The sequence below is a fragment of the Mustela erminea genome, chromosome 7, assembly GCF_009829155.1.
Source record: "Mustela erminea isolate mMusErm1 chromosome 7, mMusErm1.Pri, whole genome shotgun sequence".
Lineage (NCBI taxonomy): Eukaryota > Metazoa > Chordata > Mammalia > Carnivora > Mustelidae > Mustela > Mustela erminea.
Genome location: NC_045620.1, coordinates 78,925,981 through 78,953,731, shown reverse-complemented (window position 1 = coordinate 78,953,731; position 27,751 = coordinate 78,925,981). Strand labels below are relative to the sequence as shown.

The 27,751-nt window shown below is 35.0% G+C and overlaps 1 long non-coding RNA gene across 1 annotated transcript in view; it reads left to right on the top strand.

Annotated features, from left to right (window-relative positions):
• LOC116595615 overlaps positions 1-27,392 on the top strand; it is a 371,042-nt gene extending 343,650 nt beyond the window's left edge. Inside the window, exons 9-10 of the long non-coding RNA XR_004287772.1 lie at positions 2,393-2,504; positions 27,322-27,392. This is a non-coding gene — a long non-coding RNA (uncharacterized LOC116595615). The remainder of the gene's footprint in view (positions 1-2,392; positions 2,505-27,321) is intronic.
• Positions 27,393-27,751: the final 359 nt, after the last annotated feature.

The following is a 27,751-nucleotide window of genomic DNA, read 5'->3' as shown; positions in this document are numbered from 1 at the left end:
CTTTCAACACTGGATAGATAATCAACAAGGCAATTTTGGATTTGAACCATACTTTAGACCAAATGTAATGATTTGGCATATTCATCCCATCCAATGGCAACAGAATACACATTCTTTTCTAGCACACTGAGGGCATTCTCAAGGTTATTGATATTGGGGGAGGTTATGCATATGTGGAGATGGGGGTATTGGGAACTCTGCAATTTCCACTCAATTTTTCTGTAAACCTAAAACTGCTCTAGGAAATAGTTTACTAATTTAAAAAATAAATAAGCCTGGAAGATTGGTTGTGTATATTTGTGTAGCTCTATTTCTTGGTTATCCATGTGGTCCATTGGTCTATTTGTCTGTCCTTTGCCAGTATCATAAGTCTTGATTACTGTAGTAGCTATATAATAAGTCTGGGAATGAGGTAGAATAATTTCTTCTATAATATTCTTTTTTTTTTTTAATTGTTTTAGCTTTTCTAGTTGTGCAAGTTCCTTCTGACCTCTATGGTTTCTCATGGTAAATCCTGTCATTTGAGTATTTTTTCCTATGTAGAGAAGGTGCCATTTCCCTCTTGATACTTTCAAGATTTTTCCTTTGTGTTTAGTTTTCTAAAGTTGCATTACCATGTGTTTTGGTATGAATTTCCTCAGGCTTATCCCACGTGGAGTTTGTCTGTCTTTTAAAATCTATAGATCTATAGCTTTTGCCAAATTTACAAAATCCACAGTCATTCTTTTTTTGAGAAATTTTTAGCCCCACTCTTTCTTTTCTTCTTCTGGAACTCTGATGACATGAGTATTAGATTTTTTTTTTTTTTATAGCCCTCCAGGTCCCTTAGATTCTGTTCATTTTAGAATTTCAGTTTACTTTCTCTTTGTTCACACTGGGTCATTTGTATTGCATTATCTTCCAGCTAATCATTCTTCTGTTTTTTCCATTTTGTTGTTGAGTCCATATTTGAGTTTTCGATTTGTTATTATATTGTTTTCATTTTTTTATTTTTATTTTTTTTTAAAGATTTTATTTATTTATTTGACAGAGAGAAATCACAAGTAGTCAGAGAGGCAGGCAGAGAGAGAGAGAGGGAAGCAGGCTCCCTGCTGAGCAGAGAGCCCGATGCGGGACTCGATCCCAGGATCCCGAGATCATGACCGGAGCCGAAGGCAGCGGCTTAACCCACTGAGCCACCCAGGTGCCCAATATTGTTTTCATTTTGAAGTTTTCCTCTGCTTCTTCATTTTCCATTCTTTTTGAAAAATCTTTGTTTCTTCACTGTCTTTATTTTTTCATTACTTCATGTGTGTTTGTAATCACTCATTAAAACATTTTTTATTGATGGCTTTTAATTCTTGCCAAATAATCCTAAAATCTCTCAGCTCTGTGTTGACATCCATTAGTTGTCTTTTCATTCAGTTGGATGTATCTGATTCTTAACATAAGTGATTTTCATTGAATCTTTGGCATTTTAGTTACCATATTCTGAGAGTCTGAATTTTATTTAAATAATTATTTCTTATTTATTTACTAGATAAATATTCTCTTTTAGCTGACTTCCTCTGGCACTGCTCCAGCAGGCGGATAAGAATGTCACCTCATTATAGCCAGGTTGCTATAGAAATCCAGGCTCCCCACTCACCTTTCTTTGACACTCAAGGTGAACAGTATTCCTTATTACTGCTGGCTGACCTCCACTGATACCTTCCTGAGAAGGGTTGGGGTGTCTCTTTACTGCTTTAGTTGTCTCCACTGACACAGAGTGGGTTGTGGGAAGAGGGTCATGACTTCTGGATGAAAGTCATAACATTCTTCCGTTTTGGCTCTAAGCCCTCTCATTGAATAAATGAGGAGTGGTCGGAATTCTCCTTATCTTCAAGTGGATGTCGAATTCTAGGCCATGTGGTCTTTACTGATACTACTTTGGAAGAAAGAGGTTTCTTACTACCCAGCAGGGATGAAAGTCTGAGCTCCCAACTTGGCCTTTGCTGGCATGAGTAAGGTGGAGCCATGGTTTATTCTGTCTGCCTTCTTCTCAGGGAGTCTTATATTTATTTTTTATATATTGTCTGGGTTTTTAACTATACTTCATAGGAAGAATAAAGGAAAATATGACTATTTTCCTGGAGCTGAAGCCCTTCTGGTAGATGCTGCTTTAGTATCTTCCCAAGGTCTACAGGTAAGCATGACTTTCCACAATGCATATTAAAGCCCATTTCGAAGGACAGTATCTCCCACTCAGCATCTTATATAATTCCCAAATCTTCCGAACATTGAGTTAAATGTTTTTCTTTTCCGTCATATAAACCATGTATTAGTTACTCTGGAAAAGGTAATCGGTACCAGGTATAGTAAGATCTACTCATATCTGAAGACTATCTTATTGACCAGTTAATTTGCTCTGTAGGAGAAGCTGGAACAGAGGAATTACACAACTCCTTTGGAAAGAGGAATGGAGGCCTCCATGAGAAGAACTCTGGGGCACTTGGAACAAATGCAAGGACCCTGGTCATTTGAAGGTGATGTGTAGAGATTGGAAAGGGAATGGAGAAGGTCTCTGTGTTTGTCACTAACCTAAATGGGCTCTTCCTGCTACTATATTTCTTTAGACTATTCATTTTTCTACTGTCTAGATGCCTGCTTTAGATCTCTCTTTGTAAATCTATGGAAGTACCCTCTCATTTCCAGCTGATAACAGTACATCTAATTTCACTGAGAAATTACAAGAGAATGTTCATATATTTCCACAGCACATCTACCTATCTACTTGTTGAATGAATAAGTGATCAATATATGAAGAAGGAGACACTTAAAGAATGGCAGAAACAACAAACCAGACTTATCGATATACCTGGAATTTTCAAGCCCTACCCAGCCCTGCTAAATAGTGTGAACTGAGTGATCTATGTGGGGAACAGGCCTAGCTAACAAGTCATTTTTAAAAAGATTTCATTTATTTACTTGAGAGAGAGAAAGAGCATGACCAGGGCAGGAGGAGGAAGGGGAAGAGGGAAAGGGAAAAGCAGGCTGCCCACAGAGCAGAGAGCCCAACTTGGGGCTTGATCATAGGACCCCAGGATCATGACCCGAACCAAAGCCAGATGCTTAACCAACTGAGCCACCCAGGCACCCCAGGTCATTTTTTTTTTAAATTCAGGAATTATAGTGCTCAGGGAATACAAATGAATAGACTAACTCAAGTTTGAAAATACTATTAAAACAACAATAATATAAAGATAAATATTATATAAATACTTTCCTGGTTTCTTAACTCTCTACCTTTGGAGGTAGAGTTTCGAATAGTCCTATTCCACTTTGATATAAAAGGAAAATTACACAGAAAACTGTACTTAATTAAGAAATCCTTTATGTGGTACCTTTTCTAGTTAAGGAATGCTTTCACCACTTACAAACATGCTCAAGAGAGGGCACACATTCGGGGAAATTTGCAGTTCCAAAAGGAAAATGGCCACAAGAAAACTTGAAGAAGTTTTAAAGAATGAAAGTTCAAAAAAATTAGTATAACTAAAAACAAAAACAAAAACAAAACAAAACCCATGCATCATTCAGTTGAGGAATCATAATGACCTTAATTTTTGGAGGCCTGCATTTGCCTGGAAATTTTCAGAAAAATAAAAGTAAAACAAGTGTGATTCACTGACCCACTTTCCTTAATTTACCACCCCATTTAAAAATCCAGAGCTTCCTCAAATCTCCAGCAATTTTTCTCTTCTGTTTAAACCACTATGTCAACATAACAATTCACTTTTCCAAGGGTAATTCCATCTTAAAATTACTATTTCAACTTTCAGACCTCAATACTCCACCCAAATGTTTATTTCTTTTATTCCTAAAAAACCTGCCCTCTTTTCGGGGGAAAAATCCATTTGAAACATTTTTTTTTTTTCTTTAACCAAGCACACGTCTTGTATTTTATTTTTTTTAAGTTAAAATGAATGCTGGATCTTACTATTTACAAGGATAATTTTCCAATCTGTCATGTTTATTCTTTGACTTTATAGCTTTGAAATGGGGTATTTTTAATTAAAAGGGGGATATCTGGTGACCAGTTCTAATGAAGCCTTACTGTTACGTCTTCAGTAATTACACAGTTCAGGTGACATAGAGACTGAGATGAGCTGGGGTAGAGCACCAGCACTGTCACCCACAGGGAAACAAATGGTTGTCATTGGGTGCCTTTTGCATGCTCTGTTTATGTCTCACCATCTTCATCCTTTGGGCAGCATTTCAAGAAGTTGACCACCTCTTCTCCCTTGTCATTCTCTACCTACCTTGTTGACATTACATTCTCTTGGTCCTTTCCTTCTCTCAGCTTTGTGTGGTCTTCATCTCATCTTCATGTTCTTTTCTTTTTCATGTTTTATTTTTATCCAAGTAGAAGTATTCTTGCACTCTTCATGTCTCTGTTTGTTTTAGTAAGTTAAAGGAAAAATTTTGTTTTGAATCGTTTATAGATTCTCATGGTTCAGAGATCAAAACAATATTACAAGCTTATGTTGACAAGGTTCCTTTCTACTTTAATTATTTTCCCTTGGCACCAAAAAGGACTACTTTTATTAGTTTTGTGTGTTTCTAGTGTTTCTCTTTTTTTGCATACAAGTAAATAAAATATATATTCTATTTTTCCAGATTTTTTACACAAAACGTGACATGCTTTATATTCCATTCTGCACCATATTTCTATTACTTAACCTTATATCCTGGTGATTTTTACACGCTATACAGCTTTTCAGTAGTTACTTAATATTTCATTTTGTTGATATACCCTGGTTGATGTAACCATTCCCCTACTAATGAAAACTTTGTTTCCAATGTATTGATATTACAAATATTGCTATAAAGCATGTGGCATTTTAGACCTGTAGCAGTGAGCCTGTAACTTCTTGGGACTGGAATGGCTGGGATAATGGCTCTCTTTTTTTCTCCTTCTATAAGCCCTAGTTATACTCTCAAAGCTATAGACTTTAACTTATCTCTATTATGTGGATTCATCCCTTAATTATATCTTACACTCTAGAATCTGCCCAAGTTTCTCTCTCAAATTTTCAACCATATTCTAGACATTGCTACTTCAGTATTCCATCAGCACTCCAAATTTGTCAATTGTAGAATTTTCCATTGCCTTTTCCATTTTCAAACCTGTGCTTCTTCTCTCATTTTTTTTAACCTAAAATATATATTTTTTAATTTTTATTTTTTATAAACATATATATTTTTATCCCCAGGGGTACAGGTCTGTGAATCAGCAGGTTTACACACTTCACAGACTCACCTTAGCACATACCCTCCCCAATGTCCATAACCCCACCCCCCTCTCCCAACACCCCTCCGCCCAGCAACCCTCAGTTTGTTTTGTGAGATTATGAATCACTAATGATTTGTCTCCCTCCTAATCCCATCTTGTTTCATTTATTCTTCTCCTACCCACTTAAGCCCCCATGTTGCATCTCCACTTCCTCATATCAGGGAGATCATATAATAGTTGTCTTTCTCCGATTGACTTATTTTGCTAAGCATGATACGCTCTAGTTCCATCCACGTTGTTGCAAATGGCAAGATTTCATTTCTTTTGATGGCTGCATAGTATTCCATTGTGTATATATATGACTTCTTCTTTATCCATTCATCTGTTGATGGACATCTAGGTTCTTTCCATAGTTTGGCTATTGTAGACATTGCTGCTATAAACATTCGGGTGCACCTGCCCCCTTTGGATCACTATGTTTGTATCCTTAGGGTAAATAGCCAGTAGTGCAATTGCTGGGTCAGAGGGTAGCTCTATTTTCAACATTTGAGGAACCTCCATGCTGTTTTCCAGAGTGTTTGCACCAGCTTGCATTCCCACCAACAGTGTAGGAGGGTTCCCCTTTCTCCACATCCTCTCCAGCATCTGTCATTTCCTGACTTGTTAATTTTAGCCATTCTGACTGGTGTGAAGTGATATCTCATTGTGGTTTTGATTTGTATTTCCCTGATGCTGAGTGATATGGAGCACTTGTTCATGTGTCTGTTGGCCATCTGGATGTCTTCTTTGCAGAAATGTCTGTTCATGTCTTCTGCCCATTTCTTGATTGGATTATTTGTTCTTTGGGTGTTGAGATTGCTAAGTTCTTTATAGATTTTGGACACTAGTCCTTTATCTGATATGTCGTTTGCAAATATCTTCTCCCATTCTGTCAGTTGTCTTTTGGTTTTGTTAACTGTTTCCTTTGCTGTGCAGAAGCTTTTGATCTTGATGAAATCCCAATAGTTCATTTTTGCCCTTGCTTCCCTTGCTTTTGGCGATGTTCCTAGGAAGATGTTGCTGCGGCTGAGGTCTAAGAGGTTGCTGTCTGTGTTCTCCTCAAGGATTTTGATGGATTCCTTTCTCACATTGAGGTCCTTCATCCATTTTGAGTCTATTTTCATGTGTGGTGTAAGGAAATGGTCCAATTTCATTTTTCTGTGTGTGGCTGTCCAATTTTCTCAACACCATTTATTGAAGAGGCTGTCTTTATTCCATTGGACATTCTTTCCTGCTTTGTCGAAGATTAGTTGACCATAGAGTTGAGGGTCTATTTCTGAGCTCTCTATTCTGTTCCACTGATCTATATGTCTGTTTTTGTGCCAGTACCATGCTATCTTGATGATGACAGCTTTGTAATAGAGCTTGAAGTCCGGAATTGTGATGCCACCAACTTAGACTTTCTTTTCAATATCCCTTTGGCTATTCGAGGTCTTTTCTGGTTCCATATAAATTTTAGGATTATTTGTTCCATTTCTTTGAAAAAATGGATGGTACTTTGATAGGAATTGCATTAAATGTGTAGATTGCTTTAGGTAGCATAGACATTTTCACAATATTTATTCTTCCAATCCAGGAGCATGGAATATTTTTCCATTTCTTTGTGTCTTCCTTAATTTCTTTCATGAGTACTTTATAGTTTTCTGAGTATAGATTCTGTGCCTCTTTGGTTAGGTTTATTCCTAGGTATCTTATAGTTTTGGGTGCAATTGTAAATGGGATTGACTTCTTAATTTCTCTTTCTTCTGTCTTGTTGTTGGTGTAGAACAATGCAACTGATTTCTGTGCATTGATTTTATATCCTGACACTCTACTGAATTCCTGTACAAGTTCTAGCAGTTTTGGAGTGGAGTCTTTTGGGTTTTCCACATATAGTATCATATCACCTGCAAAGAGTGATAGTTTGACTTCTTCTTTGCTGATTTGGATCTTTAATTTCCTTTTGTTGTCCGATTGCTGAGGCTAGGACTTCTAGTACTATGTTGAATAGCAGTGGTGATAATGGACATCCCTGCCGTGTTCCAGACCTTAGTGGCAAAGCTTTCTGTTTTTCTCCATTGAGAATGATATTTGCAGTGGGTTTTCCATAGATGGCTTTGATAATATTGAGGTATGTGCCCTCTATCCCTACACTTTGAAGAGTTTTGATCAGGAAGGGATGCTGTACTTTGTCAAATTCTTTTTCAGCATCTATTGAGAGGATCATATGGTTCTTGTCCTTTCTTTTATTAATGTATTGTGTCACATTGATTGATTTGTGAATGTTGAACCAACCTTGCAGCCCTGGAATAAATCCCACTTGCTTGTGGTGAATAATCCTTTTAATGTACTGTTGAATCCTATTGGCTAGTATTTTGGTGAGAATTTTCGCATCTTTGTTCATCAATGATATTGGTCTATAGCTCTCTTTTTTGATGGGATCCTTGTCTGGTTTTGGGATCAAGGTGATGCTGGCCTCATAAAATGAGGATGGAAGTTTTCCTTCCATTTCTATTTTTTGGAACAGTTTCAGGAGAATAGGAATTAGTTCTTCTTTAAATGTCTGGTAGAATTCCCCCAGGAAGCCATCTGGCCTTGGTCTTTTGTTTGTTTGAAGATTCTTGATGACTGTTTCAATCTCCTTACTGGTTATGGGTCAGTTCAGTTTTAATATTTCTTACTGGTTCAGTTGTGGTAGTTTATATGTCTCTAGGAAAGCATCTATATCTTCCAGATTGTCAAATTTGTTGGCGTAGAGTTGCTCATAGTATGTTCTTATAATAGTTTGTATTTCTTTGGTGTTAGTTGTGATCTCTCCTCTTTCATTCATGATTTTATTAATTTGGGTCCTTTCTCTTTTCTTTTTGATCAGTCTGGCCAGGGGTTTATCAATTTTATTAATTCTTTCAAGAACCAGCTCCTAGTTTCGTTGATTTGTTCTATTGTTTTTTTGGTTTCTATTTCATTGATTTCTGCTCTGATATTTATGATTTCTCTTCTCCTGCTGGGCTTAGGGTTTTTTTCTTGTTCTTTCTCCAGCTCCTTTAAGTGTAGGGTTAGGTTGTGTACTTGAGACCTTTCTTGTTTCTTGAGAAAGGCTTGTACCACTATATATTTTCCTCTCAGGACTGCCTGGTTGTGTCCCACAGATTTTGAACTGTTATGTTTTCATTATCATTTGTTTCCATGAATTTTTTCAATTCTTCTTTAATTTCCTGGTCAAATTGACCCATTCATTCTTTAGAAGGATGCGGTTTAGTCTCCACGTATTTGGGTTTTTCAAATTTCCTCTTGTGATTGAGATCTAGCTTCAGAGCCTTGTGGTCTGAAAATATGCAGGGAATGATCCTAATCTTTTGATACTGGTTGAGACCTGACTTAGGACTGAGGATGTGATCTATTCTGGAGAATGTTCCATGTGCACTAAAGAAGAATGTGTATTCTGTTGCTTTGGGATGAAATGTTCTGAGTGTATCTGTGATGTCATCTGGTCCAGTGTGTCATTTAAGGCCTTTATTTCTTTGTTGATCTTTTCCTTGGATGATCTGTCCATTTCAGTGAAGGGAGTGTTAAAGTCCCCTACTGTTATTGTATTATTGTTGATGTGTTTCTTTGATTTTGTTATTAATTGGTTTATATAGTTGGCTGCTCCCACATTAGGGGCATAGATATTTAAAATTGTTAGATCTTCCTGTTGGATAGATCCTTTGAGTATGATATAGTGTCCTTCCTCATCTCTTATAAGAGTCTTTGGCTTAAAATCTAATTGATCTGATATAAGGATTGCCACCCCTGCTTTCTTCTGCTGTCCATTAGCATGGTAAATTCTTTTCCACCCCCTCACGTTAAATCTGGAGGTGTCTTTGGGCTTAAAATTAGTTTCTTGTAGGCAACATATAGATGGGTTTTGTTTTTTTATCCATTCTGATACCCTGTGTCTTTTGATTGGGGCATTTAGCCCATTAACATTCAGGGTAACTATTGAGAGATATGAATTTAGTGCCATTGTATTGCCTGTAAGGTGACTGTTACTGTATATTGTCTCTGTTCCTTTCTGATCTACCACTTGTAGGCTCTCTCTTTGCTTAGAGGACCCCTTTCAATATTTCCTGTAGAGCTGGTTTGGTGTTTGCAAATTCTTTCAGTTTTTGTTTGTCCTGGAAGCTTTTAATCTCTCCTTCTATTTTCAATGATAGCCTAGCTGGATATAGTATTCTTGGCTGCATGTTTTTCTCGTTTAGTGCTCTGAATATATCATGCCAGCTCTTTCTGGCCTGCCAGGTCTCTGTGGATAAGTCTGCTGCCAATCTAATATTTTTACCATTGTATGTTACAGACTTCTTTTCCTGGGCTGCTTTCAGGATTTTCTCTTTGTCACTAAGACTTGTAAATTTTACTATTAGGTGACAGGGTGTGGGCCTATTCTTATTGATTTTGAGGGGCATTCTCTGAACCTCCTGAGTTTTGATGCTTGTTCCCTTTGCCATATTTGGGAAATTCTCCCCATTAATTCTCTCCAGTATACCTCTGCTCCCCTCTCTCTTTCTTCTTCTTCTGGAATCCCAATTATTCTAATATTGTTTTGTCTTATAGTGTCACTTATCTCTCGAATTCTCCTCTCGTGGTCCAATAGCTGTTTGTCCCTCTTTTTCTCAGCTTCTTTATTCTCTGTCATTTGGTCTTCTATATCGCTAATTCTTTCTTCTGCCTCATTTATCCTAGCAGTGAGAGCCTTCATTTTTTATTGCACCTCATTAATATCTTTTTTGATTTCAACTTGGTTAGATTTGAGTTCTTTTATTTCTCTAGAAGGGGCTTTTATATCTCCCGAAAGGGTTTCTCTAATATCTTCCATGCCTTTTTCGAGTCCAGCTAGAACCTCGAGAATCGTCATTCTGAACGCTAGATCCGACATATTACCAATGTCTGTATTGATTAGGTCCCTAGCCTTGTGTGCTGCCTCTTGTTCTTTTTTTTGTGGTAAATTTTTCCCCCTTGTCGTTTTGTCCGGGTAAGAGTATATGAAGGAGCAAGTAAAATACTAAAAGGGTTGCAAGGACCCAAGGAAAATACACTTTAAGCAAATCAGAAGAGATCCTAAATCGTGGGGGGAGGGGAGAAAGGGGATAGAAAGAGGTTCAAAAAAAAAAAAAAGAATAAAAAAAAAGAATAAAGAAAAAATATAAAAAAGAAAAAAAATATATATATATATTAGATAAACTAGTTAAAAAACGTTAAAAAAGAAAAGGGTAAAAGTTAAAAAAAATTTAGCAGAAGAAGAAAAAAAAATTGAAAAAGAAAAAGAAAAAAAAATTAACTGCAAGACTAAAGAATCATGGGGAGAAAGCCATGAGTTCCGTGCTTTGCTTTCTCCTCCTCTGTAATTCTGCCGCTCTCCTTCGTATTGGACCTGCACTTCTTGATAGGTGAACTTGGTCCTGGCTGGATTTCTTGTTGATCTTCTGGGAGAGGGGCCTGTTGTAGTGATTCTCAAGTGTTTTTACCCCAGGTGGACTTGCACTGCCTTTACCAGGGACCGGGCTGAATAATCAGCTTGGGTTCACTTTCAGGAGCTTTTGTTCTCTGAGCGCTTTCTGTAGAGTTCAGGAGGATGGGAATGAAAATGGCTGCTTCCCAGTCTCTGGCCCAGTGGAGTCGAGAGCTCGGAGCCCCACTCCTTTCAGCCTTCAGAGAATAGTGCCCAATTACTCCTGTCTCCCTGGCCTCTGGCCACGCTCGGAGCTCACTGAGCCTGCGACCGGTTCAAGGTAACCCTGAGCTGAGAGCTCCCTCCTCAGCTCTGTCTCTATAGCCAGCTTCCCCCTTCTAATTCCTGCAAGCTCTGCAACACTCAGACACCCCCAATCCTTCTGTGACCCTGTGGGACCTGGGGCCATGCTGACCCCTCGTGGGCTTCACCCCAGCCTAGGCCACACTGACCCCGCGTAGACTTCACCCTGGTTTAGCCTTTGGAGTAATGTCCCTCAGCGGAACAGACTTTTAAAAGTCTTGATTTTGTGCTCTGTTGCTCTGCCGCTTGCCAGGAGCCGGCCCCTCCCCCTGCAGTCTGTCTTCCCATCGCTTTGGATTCACTTCTCCACCAGCCCTACCTTTCAGAAAGCAGTTGATTTTCTGTTTCTAGAATTGCTGTTCTTCTTCTCTTTGATCTCTCATTGGATTTGTGGGTGTTTGCAATCTTTAGATAAGCTACCTAGCTGATTTCCTGCTACCTGAGGTCGTCTCAGCCTGCTACTTCACCATCTTGACTCCTCTCTAAAAATATTTTTTAAAATTAAAAAAAAATAAAAAATCAACTTTCTTTTACTCCTTTTTGTTCCTTGCCTTTACTTAAACATGGACTTAATGTTTGGTCAAACTCCCCATCTTCTCTCTAAATCTTTCTTTGTTTTGTTTCCATTCTTGTCTGGTACAGCATGAAACTTGGGATATGGGTCGTTTCACAGACTCTTCATACCGCACCTTTTTCTTTATCTCAGACCTGGGTGAGCCAGTAATGGAATAAATCAGGCTGCTACTTCAAAAGACGGTATAAGCTAAAATGTGATGACTTCACATTTTGTAAATTAGATGTCTCTCTGTTTACCGGGAGTTTAAAAATGAATATCCATAAAAAACAAATTTCTTGCCCATAGACGTTACTCAATTAAATGACCAGAACTAAATTAAACTTTCTGCCTTTTCAGTTTATTTTGGCTCTTATGTCATCTGTTAACTTGAAAACTTACTTAATTAACTTTTGGTCATACATTTAGTGGTCAACACATTTCATCGCTATAAAGTGCTATGAAATAAATAATTGGTATGGAATTAACAGGATGATTCAAGCTCTAGAGCTGCTTGGGTATATATAGTTTTCATTGGGAATGTTAAACTTTCAAGAAAACTATTAGTTCTGGCCACAGTCTTGCATTTTGTCTATTTTATTCTATTTTACTTATTTAGTTCCAAATAACCAAGCTTGACTTAAAAAAAAAATCTATTAACTTCGACAAAATTAACTTAGTTTTTTAGGTAGGCAGAGCCTTTCTCTAACATCACAGGATATCAGAGCCTTTGTGGAGAAAGACATCACCAGAATGATCTTGCCTAATTTTTAAAAAAATTTATTATTGACATGTAGTTGACATACAACATTATATTAGTTGCTGATGTGCAACATAGTGGTTTGATAGTTCTAGACCTTTCTTGGTGCTCACCACCATAAGTGTAGTCACTCTCTGACCATACAACATCATTACAGTATTACTGATTATATTTCCGACTTATAATTTTCATCTCTGTGACTTACTTATTTTATAACTAGAAGGTTTTTTATCCTAGTTTATTTATTTATTTATTTTTATTATGTTCAGTTAGCCAACATGTAGTACATCATGTAGTGTTCAGTGTTCACTGTAGTTGTGTATAACATCCAGTGCTAATCATATCACGTGTCGTCCTTAATACCCAACACCCAGCTACCCTATCCCCTTGCCCTCCTCCCTTCTGTTACCGTCTATAATTGGAAGTTTGTACCTCTTAATCCCCTTTATCTGTTTTACTCATCCTCCCACCCACCTCCTCTCTAGCAACCACCAATTTGCTCTCCATATTTAAGAGTCTGTTCAGTTTTTTGTTTGTTTTTTTAGATTCCACATATAAGTGGAATATACATATTTATATATATAAATATGTATATGAATAAAGAAGATGTGAGATAGATATATATGTTTATATCTAGATAGATATATATATTTATATCTATTTCACATCTTCTTTATTCATTTATTGATGGACACATAGATAGCTCCCATATCTTGGCTATTGTAAGTAAGCTGCAATGAACATAGCTGCATAATCTTTTTAAATTAGTGTTCTTTTTTTTTCCCTTGGGTAAATAACCAGTAGTGGAATAACTGGATCATATGTTATTTCTATTTTTAATTTTTTCAAGAACTCCATCCACAGTGGATGTACCAATTTATATTCCCATCAGTAGTATACAAGGGTTCCCTTTACTCCACATCTTCACCCACACAAAAAGATAATTTCTTGTCTTTTTGGTACTTTGATTGTAGACATTCTGACTGTTTTAAAGTGATAGCCCAATGTGTGTTTTTTTTTTTTTTTACTAAGTTTTTAATTTTAATTCCAGTATAGTTAACATATAGTGTTATATTCACTATAGTTTTGATTTGCATATTCCTGATGATTAGTGATGTTGAGCGTCTTGTCATGTGACTATTTGCCATCTGTATGTCTTTTTTAGAAAATTTTCTATTTGAGTCCTCTGCCCATTTTTAAATCAGATTGGATTTTTTTGGGTGTTAAGTTGTTAAGTTCTTTATACATTTTAGCTTATTAACACCTTAGTGGATATACCATTTTCAGATATCTTCCCCCATTCAGTAGATTGCCTGAGAAAACATCTAGAAAAATGTTTCTATGGCTGATGTCAAAGAAATTACTGCCTCTGTTTTCTTCTAGGAGTTTATGGTTTTCATCTCACACTTAGGTCTTTAATCTATTTTGAGTTTATTTTTATATATAGTATAAGAAAGTGGTTCAGTTTTATTCTTTTGCATGTAGCTGTCCATATTTCCCAACACCATTTACTTAAAAGACTGTCATTTTCCCCATTGTATACTCTTGCCTTTGATATCATAGATTAATTGATCATATAACCATGGGTTTATTTTTGGGTTCTCTATCCTGTTCCATTGATCTGTGTGTCTACTTTTTGTGCCAGCACCATATTGTTTTGATTACTATACCTTTGTGATCTTGCCTAATTTAATCTGCTTGGGACATTGACCCCACAGTTATCATTTCATAGAATCTCATCTATCGTAATTCTGTTATCATCTGATCTTTGCAGAGTTAATTTAAAATATAAAAATATAGAGTAGGTTATTCCTGACTAAATCTTTCTGATATACTGATCTTTAGAAGAGAACATCAAAATAAAACATATATTGATCAAACAGATAACTGAAGAGTTTTAGATAATTTTCAGTAGATTTGAATTTTGAAAGAAGAGAACAACTCTGGTAAAAGAAGCTTTTTTTAAAGAAAATGTAATATAATATAATGGATGTTGGCTTGTGATTCCAAAATGAACAATTCTGATTGTAATAAGACCCCCACAAGGAACAAGTATGCCAGCAATATATTTAACAACTTCCTGGTTATTATCAGATATTAGAGGAACTAATTAGTTGTCAGTAAAAATGAATTTGAAGATCATGTGTTTCCAACATTTTTTTAAAAAGATTTTATTTATTCATTTGACAGACAAGATCACAAGTAGGCAGAGAGGCAGGCAGAGAAAGAGAGAGAGAAGGAAGCAGGCTCCCTGCTGAGCAGAGAGCCCGATGTAGGGCTCGGTCCCAGGACCCTGGGATCATGACCTGAGCCGAAGGCAGAGGCTTTAACCCACTGAGCCACCCATGCGCCCCTGTTTCCAACAATTTTGAAAGTATACTAGTATAATAATAATAAGTCTAGAAATTTAAGTGCATGTGGAGAAATGAAGTAGTTACCTATTTTAAAAATACTTAAGTCCACTCTCACTTAAAAAAAAGCATAGCAAAACCCACGTTCTGCCATTTGGTAAAATGAACAATGTAATAATTATGTATATGAAAAACAGACACATGCAAACATCTACAGGTTTATGTGATTTCTTTTTAGGTTGACTGGTTTGTAGCTTAAAAACATAATTTAAAAAAAAAAAAAGAAACACACTTCAAGCTCTACCTTATATAAAAGTACCAATAGCTCTGCTACACTATGGCACTGCAAACAACCACAAGATTGTATATTAGGTACTCGATAAAAATATTATTCTCAATCAGTTTCATGTTGGCCAGTTACAATGAAGGAGCAGCACCACCACGATTTCAAATGACAGTGCTATGGCAAACACATCTTGATAGGCTTGAGTTACTACTGTAAGCATTAGATTTAAAGTATTAAGAAAATATATGCTTTCTTAAGTGCTGTGGATTATGTGGAATAATTCTGAACATCTCTTTTACTGCACTTTTAATGAATCAAAATGGAGCTCACTAGATTCTTAACAATGAGCCTGTGGAAAACGTATGTAGAAATACACATTTCACAACGCAGAGTACTAACCATTATACGATCACGGCGAAATACACATTTCAAATACATACTGCATCATTCTTGGGGATAATGATGTGGTAGGAAGTCTTTGGTTTATTGGAGAAAGAACCTCAATTTGGCAGTTCGAGAACATTTCTAATTTGATAGGGGGTCTAAGAACATGGCTTGAAGAATTTAGAGCCTCTGCTGGACATGGAATGCTATTAAAATTGAACTTGTAATCTGTTTAGGGCGTGTAAAATTAAGTTACAGGGTAGAAATTCCAGAGGAATTGGTCTTCTGAGCAACATCCTACTTTTTTGTACCTTCCTTTTGCCCCTCTTTCTAAAATCCTGGAAGATGTGAAGCAGAATATTTTCTAATGAGAACAAGTTCTTTTTTGATTCCACTGGAAGAGCTGCAAAAAAGTATATGATTGAAGAGTATGTGCTAATTATAGTGTAGTCCCATTAGTTTATTTTTCCTTTTGTCTTCCTGGCCTACAGAGATGTATCTAGAAAAATGTTTCTACAGCCCGTGTCAAAGAAATTGCTGCATATGTTTTCTTCTAGGGGTTTTGTGGCTTCAGGTTTCACATTTAGGTCTTTCATCCACTTTGAGTTTATTTTTGTGTATGATAAAAGAAAGTGATCCTGTTTCAGGTAGCTGTCCAGTTTTCCCAGTACCATTTAGCTATCTTTTTCCCACTGTCAGTTCTTGAGTCCTTTGTCACTGATGAATTGGCCATAAAAGTGTGGGTTTGCTTTGGGGATCTCTAGCCTAGTGCATCTGTATTTATGCTAGTACCATACTGTTTTGATCACTATGGCTTTGTAGTACTTGAGGTCTGGGATTGTGAGACCTCCAACTTTGTTCTTCTTTCTCAAGATTGTTTTCACTATTGGGGATCCGTTTTGTGGTTCCATACAAAGTTGGGATTATCTCTTCTTGTTCTGTGAAAAATGCTATGGGTATTTTGATAGGGATTGCATTAAAACTGTAGATTGATTTAGTTAGTATGGACAATTTAACAATATTGGTTCTTCCAACCTGTGAGCATAGACTATCTATCTTTCCCTGGTTTGTGTCATTTTGTTTCTTTCATCAGTACTTTACAGTTTTCAGAGTACAGGTCTTTCACCTCCTTGGTTAAGCTTATTCCTAGATATTTCATTATTTTTGTTGCAGTTGTAAATTAGACTATTTTCCTAATTTCCTTTTCTGCTATTCATTATTATACTTTATTAAAGAAAGAAAAATATGTGCTAATTGTAGAAAATTTGGAAAATAATGGAAAAATAGAAATAACGTAATACAATTCATCTATAGTGTACTACCTAGATAAAACAAATGTGAACATTTACACATACCTGAAAATACACATAAACAAATGCATGCACTCATACATGCAACAGATTTTACAAAATTCAGATCAAACCATATATAATTTTCTCAAATTTATATATAATGTATAGTTTTCCCCTTAATATGGTAAGAGCTCATCACCTTTCCAATATTTGTATGTATTGTATCTGTTTGGTGGAAATACTATGGGTATTGATGTGCTCCTGTCTATTTTGGCAACTCCACATTCAAAGATTGATATCAAACTGGTTATTTCACCACCTATATGCAACAAACATTGCAAACCAGGGCCTGAATTACTGTTCTGTTGCTTTTCAAGACTGACTGAAGCATTAGAGAAAATATGAATAATACAGGTTTACTTTAAAAATATGTCATGTCTGTAGTGTTTATGTCATGAATAGTGTTAAACATTGAGAAAATAATTCTTCTGTTACTCAAGAAATCAATTACCTTATATAGCAAAGAAATTATTTTATTGAAAAATAAGTGGCATTTAGACTTTTTGTCCTTTTTCTTTTTTTTTTACTTTTGCTTTACTTATTAATATTAAATGTAAATATCAACCAGTTTTTATGTAAAAACTTCATTAAGAGAGCTAGTTGTAAAACCTTTATAAGCACACTACTGTCCACTTCCTGCACACCACATCCTTGTCATCACTGAGTATCAGTAATTCTAAAAATCATTTAGTTCTTGGCAGATGAAAAGTAGCATGTCATTGCTGAGCATTTTTCCATGTATTTATTGGATATTTGAATTTTTTATGTGTGTGAGTTATTTACTTTTATTGTTGGTTCATATTTCTATTGAAGTTATAATTCTTATTTTATTAATTGGAAAGAGTTTTTAAAATATTGAGCATAGTAACTCTTCCTTAATATTTGATGAAAATAAATTACCATAAATAAACAAATAAATAATAAAATAAAAATAAATTACTTTAAAAATTACTTAATATTTATGTATTTTGGGGGGCACCTGGATGGCTCAGTTGGTTAAACATCTGCCTTCAGCTCAGGTCCTGATTCCAGAGTCCTGGGATCCAGCCCCATTGGGCTCCCTGCTCATGTATGGGGTCTGCTTCTTCTTCTGTCCCTCCCCTACTTATGTGTGTGCATTCTCTCCCTCACATAAATAAATAAAATCTTTTTAAAAATTTTATGTATTTTTTGTACAATGTTTCTACCTTTTTGAATGTGTGGAAAGCACTCTCCTACTCTACAAGTAGTTAAATGCTCTAGTCTTTCAGCTTTTCTTCTTATGTTGTGTGGTAATCCTTATTATGTTTAATTATTCAGTATACATAGGATATATTTTAATATACGTATTTTTGCTAATATACATTTTTTTCCTAATCCCATGTATTGAATGAGCAATTTTTCACTTACTTTTCTGTGTTGTTTCCCTTTTCATTGGTCAAACTCTTCCTTTTAACTAGGATCAGTTTTAGAGCTGTTTGTTAGGTTCCATTGATCATCTGCTAATTTTGGCACAAATGAAAACATTACCTTAAAATCTTCTAGGGCAAGTCTCAGATCTCTTCCAGAATATTCTTAGGGATTCCTTTCTGTTTCTTTTTCTAATTGTGATGTAAAATATTTTTTATTGGTTCATAAAACTACATATCCATTAGGACTCAAATCAATTTTTCTTTAAATATACTAGATTGACATCTTTGCAATATTCAGATTATTCAGCTAGGATGATGATGAACAATTCCCTTTTCATCTGTCAGGGTTTCCCCTTCCTACAACAACTACCATCACAATTATTTATTGACTGTTCATTATCTGGCAGCCACTAAGATCAGCAATGGAAAAGCAGTACCCAGCTCTTAGCAGTCTTTTATTCTGTCGGGGGAGGGGAGATTATGTGTCTTATAATCATGTAATATATTAGGAACTCTAAAGAAAAACAAAGTAAGTGTCTAAAAGGCGTGGGAAAAAGAATTTTGTAGAAGTATTATTTCTGGATACACAGACAAACATACATACACACACATTTAAATGCATACATACATACAAACATATTTGTCTCTGTGGAAAAAAAATTCTTACCATCTCTTCCAAGTGATTATTGGTATTATGGGGAGGGAAGGGACCTTCCTACGTGTATCTTTTATCTTGCTGTTTGCTTACATAATAAATTTTCAGTTGGTTTTATTGGTTTTTCTATGTCATAAGATGACATCCGTGAATAACAGAAACATAATTTTGTGTCCTACCATTGATTACACTTCTAATTCCTGTTTCTAATCCTTTTGCATTGCCTATAATGTTCAGAAAGCCTATATAATAATAGCAGTAGTGGTCAAGACTTTTTTTTTTCTAACTAAACTTTTTGATGATCCTTCTTGGAATTTACTCACAAGTACTATGTTTCAGGTAGATATTCTTACTTGTGTTAAAGCTATATGTTCTCCTTTTTGCTATAATACCAGTTGTCTTCCTAATGAAAATAACAATTTATAAATTCAGTTATTAAAATAATTATTTAATTAGAATGTAGTTACTAGTTAAGCAATTTTCAAATTTAAATTCATGTTTTCTACCCTGAAGGATAATTAATATTAGTTGTATAATTATAACTATATAGTTATAAAACATAAGCACCAATGAGAAAATCCTGATTTGGGTTACATTTGTCTTTTGTTCTAGTGAAATTATTGTTTTTTGGGAGAACAGATCTTATCTTCTTCTTCCTCTCTACCTCCCTCTTTTCCTTCTTCCCTTTCTCCCTGCTTTCCCTTCCTCCCTGTCTCCTCTCTCCCTAATACTCCTAATATAGTATCATTTTTTTTCCTCTGGTTGCTGGTTTAATTCCTGATCATATGATAGTGGTGTCTTGAAAGTTTGAGAAAATATCATTTGTAAACTTTGTGTGATTTAAAAAATCTTTGTCACAGGTAATACATAATGATTTCACATTTTTCTAGGCAATTGCCTTTTTTCTCCTACTTCCTGTTTAGCTTAGGTTCCCCTAAAATCTTCTTGGGGGTAGTGCCTTGGGAGTTTAACAGTAGGGGCTGTGGGGCCAGGTTTCTCTTCTAGTTCCAGAGCTGCCACTACCAGCTGTTTCACCTCAGGTGAATTACTTAACATTTCAGTGTCTGAGTTTCCTTATGGATGAACTACCCTCCTTAGCATATACTTTTGTCAAGAATTCAACAGTTTAATAGATTTAAAGGTCTTAGCACACTGTCTGGCACTAGATAAGCACTCAAAATATGTTAGCTGTCATTAACTATTTCTAAAATCCCCATATTTATTAGAGATCAATATGAATAGTGCTTTCCTACTTAAGAGACCTGTTATTTGGAAACATCCCTTTTATCATATGTCTAATTTTTATTCTCATTTTTATAAATTTATCAGAATTTATAAAATTCATAAATTCATAAATTTACCAGAAGTTACATACTGTATGTTATGTATTTTGATTTCATGTGGCTCTCCCAGTCAAAAAAAGAGTGATCTCCTCATATTAATAACTTAGAAATATATAGTATAGAAATTAGATAATTTGTTGATTTTTGCAATGTATCATTTTGCCTTTTTCTGACTAGCTTATGACTGAGTCAGAAGATATGAATTTATAGTTTTAATACTTTTAAGGCAATGGTCATATTTTTGTTATTTTTGAAATTATGTTCAATTAAATTACTGATTCCAAATTCACCTTAGTTATTTAGAATGGTTTGTGTATTTGGGAGATGGAAGAGATTTCATTGGGCAATCTCAGTAGTTAACTTTCTGTTATTTCTAATTGGTTGTGTTGAGGCCCAGGACTGTGTATATCATTATTTAAGTGTTTTGGCAATTTCTGAGATTTTGTCTGACTTACTATACTTTTAAAATGTTTTATATATGCAACAAAGAAAAATGTATTCTTTGCTATTTATAATCCACATCAATATGATGAAATAAGTGATTTATTAATTCTATAACCCAAATCACCTATTTCATTGTACTTTATGTGTGTGCTTACTTGAGTCATCAAAGGCTGACGGAGATATATTAATCTCTCCCACAAATATTGAGTTTCTGTCATTTTCTCTTTGAATTTCTAATAAGTTTGTGCTCTACATTTCTAAGTTATGCTATTGGGCCTTACAGAGCCATTACTGTTATATTTTCATTTTGGATTATGTTCAGTTGTGTACTAGTAAATGTTTAACAACCAAGTCTCTGTGGGAAGGCAGGCAGGGGAGGTCTGATTTGAAATATTAGCCAGATTCTAAGCTATCATAGCCAATTTCAAGTTACATATGTGACATCATGAATGTGACGTTGAGAAGAAAAGTGTGTGATGGATTCTTGTGAATTGACCTTCAACATGACACTGAATATCTTTTCTCAACACAAATCATCATGATCGTCCTGATTTTTTCCATAATTTTATATTTCTGATATTCATACTGCCATTTAAAATTACTAGATAGGGGCACCTGGGTGGCTCAGTTGGTTAAGTGTTTGCCTTCTGCTCAGGTCATGATCCCAGGGTCCTGGGATGGAGCCCCGAATCAGACTCCCTGCTTTCTCCCTCTCCCTTTGCTCCTCCCTTTGCTCATGCTCTCTCTTGCTTAAGCTCTTTCTTGCCCGTGCTCTCTGTCTGTCAAATATATAAACTCTTCTAAAAATAGAAAAATAAATAAAATTTCAAGTTTGCCTGATACATCTTTATCCAATAATCATTTTATACTTTCTAATTACTGTGACATTTTTTAGAAGTAGGTAGTATATATCATGGCCTTTTATTAGTGTCAGAGATGTTTTGAGTTTTATCCATTTACATTTATTATGATAATTGGGATGTCTGATATTCTTCCTGTAGTTTTTAATATTTTTAAATTTTTAAATTTTTAAATTTAATAAGTATTTTTCCTTTACTTAATTTCCTATGAGAGTTGTGTTTTGTTTTCTTTTTATCTTTTCCAGTATTATTCAGTTTTACCTTGACTTTTATTCAATTGAATGTTAATTTTTTAAATAACATTGAACTATATTGTCTATGTAGCAAAATAAAATGTGAGCCATCTTACTATTTATTCCCAAATATTTAACTACTATTTTAATTATATTCACATATATGCATATATAAAATAAACAAAACATTATAATTAATATTTTAATTGTATCTATCATATCTTATAAAGAACATGCAGTTGTTTTTTTAAAGACAATTTAAGTATTATATCTTGTCCCAGATAATTTCAATTCATTCCACATTTATTGTGATTGCTACTTTTGTATTATGTATTTTGTTTGTTGCATTTGTAATTTTTATACTGTTTCTTTTTTCTTTTATTTTTTCTAAGTTCTACTTTCTATGTTTCTATTTTCTATATTTCTGTATTCTATGGAAATATTCTATATTAAAATTATTTTTCTAAATTTATGAACAGTTACATTCTCTATTCAACTAAAAGTTAATCAATATCAACTTCTGATTTCCTGCCTTAGGAAATTAATAAAGTCCAAGTTTAACTTCCACTAGTAAACAAAAAACTTGACAAAGCATGTGAAGTCACTGTTTTCAGACACTGGCAAATGAGCAGAGTAGGACTGTGATCCCAGGGAGAAGATAAACAAATGAGTTTAGCCTGAAGGTTGCCCCAGCTTTCTGCCCAGAGCCAATTCCCAGTGGGGCACAGGGAAGGAAATCCCTGACAGTGCCCAGGGGTCTCATTTACTTGAGGAGACAGATTGGCATTCAGGAAGATGAAGTTAGCTAGAATGTGAGAGGAAAAGAACTGGAAAGAAGGGAACTATGCAACAAAATAAGTGGGAGAGTCTCAACATGGCTTGGGGTTCCTTTAAGTCCTTGGCTGAAGACTCATCTGCACATGTATAGTATGAGGCCAGGCAAAGAATGACTGGGAAACATACATCTGATACATAATCCAGCAGTTACACTCATAGCCCTAGATAGAAATCACCTCAAATGTCCATCAACAGAGAATGGATTAACAAACTGTGATCTGTCTGTGCATTGGAGTACAAGTCAGAAATAAGTAAGAACACATTACTGATAGATGCAACAACATGGATGAATTAAAAACATACATTTAGCAAAAGAAGCCAGACATGAAAGAGTACATGCTCTATGATTCCTGATTCCATTTATAAGGAACTATAGAAAAGATACCTGGGGTGTCTGGGTGGCTCAGTGGGTTAAAGCCTCTGCCTTCGGCTCAGGTCATGATCTTAGGGTCCTGGGATCAAGCCCCGCATCGGGCTCTCTACTCAGGAGGGAGCCTGCTTCCCTTCCTCTCTCTCTGCCTGCCTCTCTGCCTACTTGTGATCTCTCTCTGTCAAATACATAATAAAAATATTTTTTTTTAAAAAAGAAAAGATACCTAATTTCTAATGACAGAAAGTAAGCCAGTAGTTGAGTGTGCTAGGTGCGTGAGATTAACTGGGAAGGGGCAAAAGGAGCATATTTTGGTGAGAGAAATACTCTTTATCGTAATGGTGGTGGTGGTTTCACAGGTGTTCATAGTTCTCAATTTTTGGAAAAAATTTACACTTAAAATGGGCACACTTTATGTATTCATCCCTTAACTGACAAAGACAAAATTAGACCACCCTCTCTTTTAAGCTCTTGGCAGATTTTATTGAACTTTTCTATCCTTTCTTACTCAATGAAGACAATACTAATTGTAAAGCCCTTCCCTGCTTTCACTCTCATCTTCACCCACGTCTGTGAAAATTACTTAAAAAATCTTTTCCTCGAAGGTCATGAAACTGATTTCATGTTGTGCCTTAGCATTTGACAACTCTGACATCAAATACTATTTAGAGTTAACTATAACTTGTATTGATTTATCTGGCTGTTATTGTTCCTTGCAGTCCAAATCCACATTATTATTTCACTTTTAAGTACTATTAGTTCAACTGTTCGGTTACCACAGTCATTATTATTTTTAAGGTTAGTAACTGTTTTTAATTTCTAAGCACTTGGGTTGTCTTGCGTTTCTTATTCATATCAGTATATAGTTGCTTTCTGTTTGTGATAAATCACTGAATCTTTCTGGAGATACAAATTTAACTAATTTAAAATTGTCTTCTATTTCCTACATTACATCTGTTTTCTTAGGATATTTTCTCCTCTCATGATTCAGAGTCTTAATTCTAGTGTTTCTTGTTTTTTTTTTTTAATTTATTTTATTTTTATTTTCCCCAAAGTACAGTTGTTCTTGCTTGTCTATTTTGTTGATGTTTATAAATAAATATCTAAAGTGCTAAAGTGATCACTACTGGCAATAGCAGTGACTTCCTCAACAAAACTAAATATTTACTCTCTCAGACTCGTGAATACAAAATTTCATTAAAAGCTCCCAAGACATGATACATATGTGGGTAAAAATGCATCGGGATGCGCGCCTTGTGGCTTTAGAAGTTCCTTGTTCAGGCAGCAGAAGCAGGTTACCAGATGGGATACTCTTTGTTTTGAGACTCAGTCTTAGGGCTTTAGCGTAGATTAAAGCCTAGATTCTTCAAGAAAGAGATGAATGCTGTTGCTTAAAATGGAAAATGTGCAGATTCACTAAAACAAATATTGTACTTGTAGAAGCATATTTTCCAAAAATATTAAAACAGGTATGCAAGGATGTATGCTTAGGAATATTTATCACACTATTATTATAAAAATGAATACAGTGGAATATATGTGCTCCATATCTTCTTTATTCAGTGGATACTTGCATTGCTTCCATATCTTGGTTATTGTAAATAAAGCTGCGGTAAACAGAGGGGTGTATATATCTTCACAGTAGTGGTTTCATTTGCTTTGGGTATTCTCAGTAACGGAATTACTGGATTATAGGGTTTTCTATTTTTAACTTTTTGAGATGCCTTCATACTGTTTTCTGCAGTGGCTGCACCAATTTACATTCCCACCAAGACTGTACAAGGGTTCCTTTTACTCCAGGTCTTTGCCAACACTTGTTATTTCTTGTCTTTTTGAGTTTTGCCATTCTAACAGGTATGAGGCAATACCTTATTGTGGTCTTGATTTGCATTTCCCTGATGATTAATGATGTTGAGCATCTTTTCATGTGTCTGTTGGCCATCTGTATGTCTTCTTTGGAGAAATGTCCGTTCATGTCTTCTGCCCATTTTAATATTTTTGGTGTTCAGCTGTATGTATATTTTCTTTATATTTTTTGGATATTAACTACTTCTTGGACATATCACTTGCAGATATCTTCTTCCATTCAGTAGGTTGCCTTTTGTATTGTTGATGGTTTCCTTCAGTGTGCAAAAGCTTTTTATTTTGGTGTAATCTCAATAGTTTAGAAGAATAATGCCCATCACAATTTTTCAAGTGAAAAAAAGCAACAACTTGCAAAGCAGTATATTAAGATAGAACTCTGTAAAAATAATATACAAAATAATTATCTACTTTATATGTAAAATAAAAGTACTATATAAGATAATGATGTAATTATAGATATACATGCTTTACATATACATACATATATACAGTCTATACATGCTCTGTGTATACATATATACATGTATTTGTATGTGTGTTTGTATATGTATGCATGTTCTTATATACAATTCTGAAAAGATAGAAACCAAACCATTTTTTGGGATACATTTTTTGGTGACAGAGTGTTTAAGTGGGGAATTTGTGACTTGAGTTACATACATTTTCCTATTTTTTATGTATTTTTCTCAGTGAGAGTGTATTTTGGTAGTTAAATAAGTGATTTAAAAAGATTAAAGCAGTGTCTTGTGACACTACCAATAACCTGAGGAAATTAGTACAATTTACTTTTAATTCTCTCTTAGAATTTATGTTTTTTTGAAAATTTTAGATCTAGATTAATGTCAATTGATACCTTTTACATTATATTTTTGTCTCTCAAAAATATTTCTGGCTTCTGCATTATATCTTGTGTTTGGTAATACAAAATAATTTTTAACACATATTGATTGCAACCCTGACTTTAGTATTCAGAATCATAACATCTAAAAAATATTATCCAATATCCTATTTCCGTTTTTTGCCTTTATAATTTTGATTTATCTTTCAGTTTCCTGGAATAGGTCTCCAATAAGTCTTTAATTTTTCTTTCAAGAAGAAAATGGATGCTAAATTTATCCTTCCAAACATATCAGAGAATGACTCTTTTATTCACAAATTAATGTAAACTTTAAGTGTCCACATTTCATTCATAAATGTTTCTCCAAAGATTTCTATAGACTATTATCATATGGTCTGATGTTGTTATTCACTGATGTGAAGAATTCTCAGGCCAGATTTAATTGTGTTTACCTGTAGTAACTTGTTTTTTTTTTTTTTTTTTTTTTTTTGATTGGATGTTTGCAGATGTTTTTAAGTACTATTTCTAACTTTAGTTATAACATTTTTCCTTTTTTTATCTCAGATATTATATCTGTCATATTTTTTCCTAGTCCATCTTAAAATACTATTTTCCACATTTCTGATGTCTTTTTTTCACAAACTTCTCTCATGATTTTTTATTTCTTTATTATTTTTTAAGAACTTTTAAAGTTTGTCCTCTTCGTCCCTTCATGCCTACATACTAATTCAGTTTGCTCTTTATTTTCCACAGTTCAGACTTTACTTTTACTATTGTTAATTTTAGTTTACTTATCTTTCCTACATTGCCCATTTCATGTTGTAACTAACATGTTTTCTTTATAACTCAGCATGATTTTTTATGACCCTTTGTTTGCCTAATTGACACGAATCACATATTTTTGCATACTATTTGAATGCCAAATACTATTCTAACATTTTCCACTGATTCTGAATTGAAAGTAATATTGGCACACTCAGTATTTTTCTAGCAAGTTGTTATGTATGGCTTGCTTGGGCACCACTTATACTTAGTATCACTAAGTATATATTTGAAGTATCATTAAGATTCTATTCTCAATTCAGTTCTGCTCAGCAGATTTTTAAGCACATCTCTTCTGGATTGAGTTAAGATTATCTCCAGCATTTTCTGCATGATTCACTGACACTGAACCAGTTAAGTTCAAACAACCTACAATTATCAGCATGTCCCACCAACAGCTATCCTCCCGTCAGTGCTCCCTTCCTCAGCATTAAATTTATTGTGGTTATATATCAAAGATGAAGTACATTTCCATTAGCATCGGCATATTTCCTAACCTTGTATTTTCTGGGGATTTCAGTGTCTGAATGATAAGAGGAAAGTTAAGATGGAAGAAGAGAAACAGTAATTTAAGTATTTAAACAGTAATTTAAGTAATTTAAGTGTTAAAGTAAAATATCTAGGGGTGCCTGGGTGGCTCAGTCAGTTAAGCATCTCCCTTCAGCTCTGGTCATGATCCCAGGGTCCTGGGGTAGACCCCTGTGTCTGATAACCTGCTCAGCAAGAGCCTGCTTTTCCCTCTCCCTCTGTCACTCTCCCTGCCTGTGCGTGCTCTCTCTCTGTTTCTCTGTCTCTCTCTCTCTCAAATAAATAAATAAATCTTTAAAAATAAAAATAAAATATCTTAGTAAGCTTAGTTCTGCATAATAAATACCATAGACTCGGTGGCTTAACAACAAATGTTTATTTCTCACAGCCTTGAAGACTGAAAGTCCAAGAGAGTCAATGTGGTTGCATTCTGGTGAGACTCTTCTTCCTGGTTTGTAGATGCCACCTTCTCACTGTGTCATCACATGGCCAAGAAAGAGATTATTTCCCTTTTGTCTCTTCCGATAAAGGCATTAATCCCATTTATAATGGTTCCACTTTCAATGCCTGATTACAATTACTCCCAAAGTCTCCATCTCCTAACACCATTACATCTGGGCATACAGTTTCAACATATGGATGGGTGGGGTGGGGTTGGGGGGCAACAAACCTTTAGTCTGTAACATCCATGCAGCAAAGTTTTCCTGAGGCAGGGATATGAAACATCAGTGGTTCAAAGCCAGGCAATGATGGAGAAAGAAAGTATTTCCTTTCTTTCAGGCCAGTAGGATATCTTGTTTTACTAACATATGCATAAC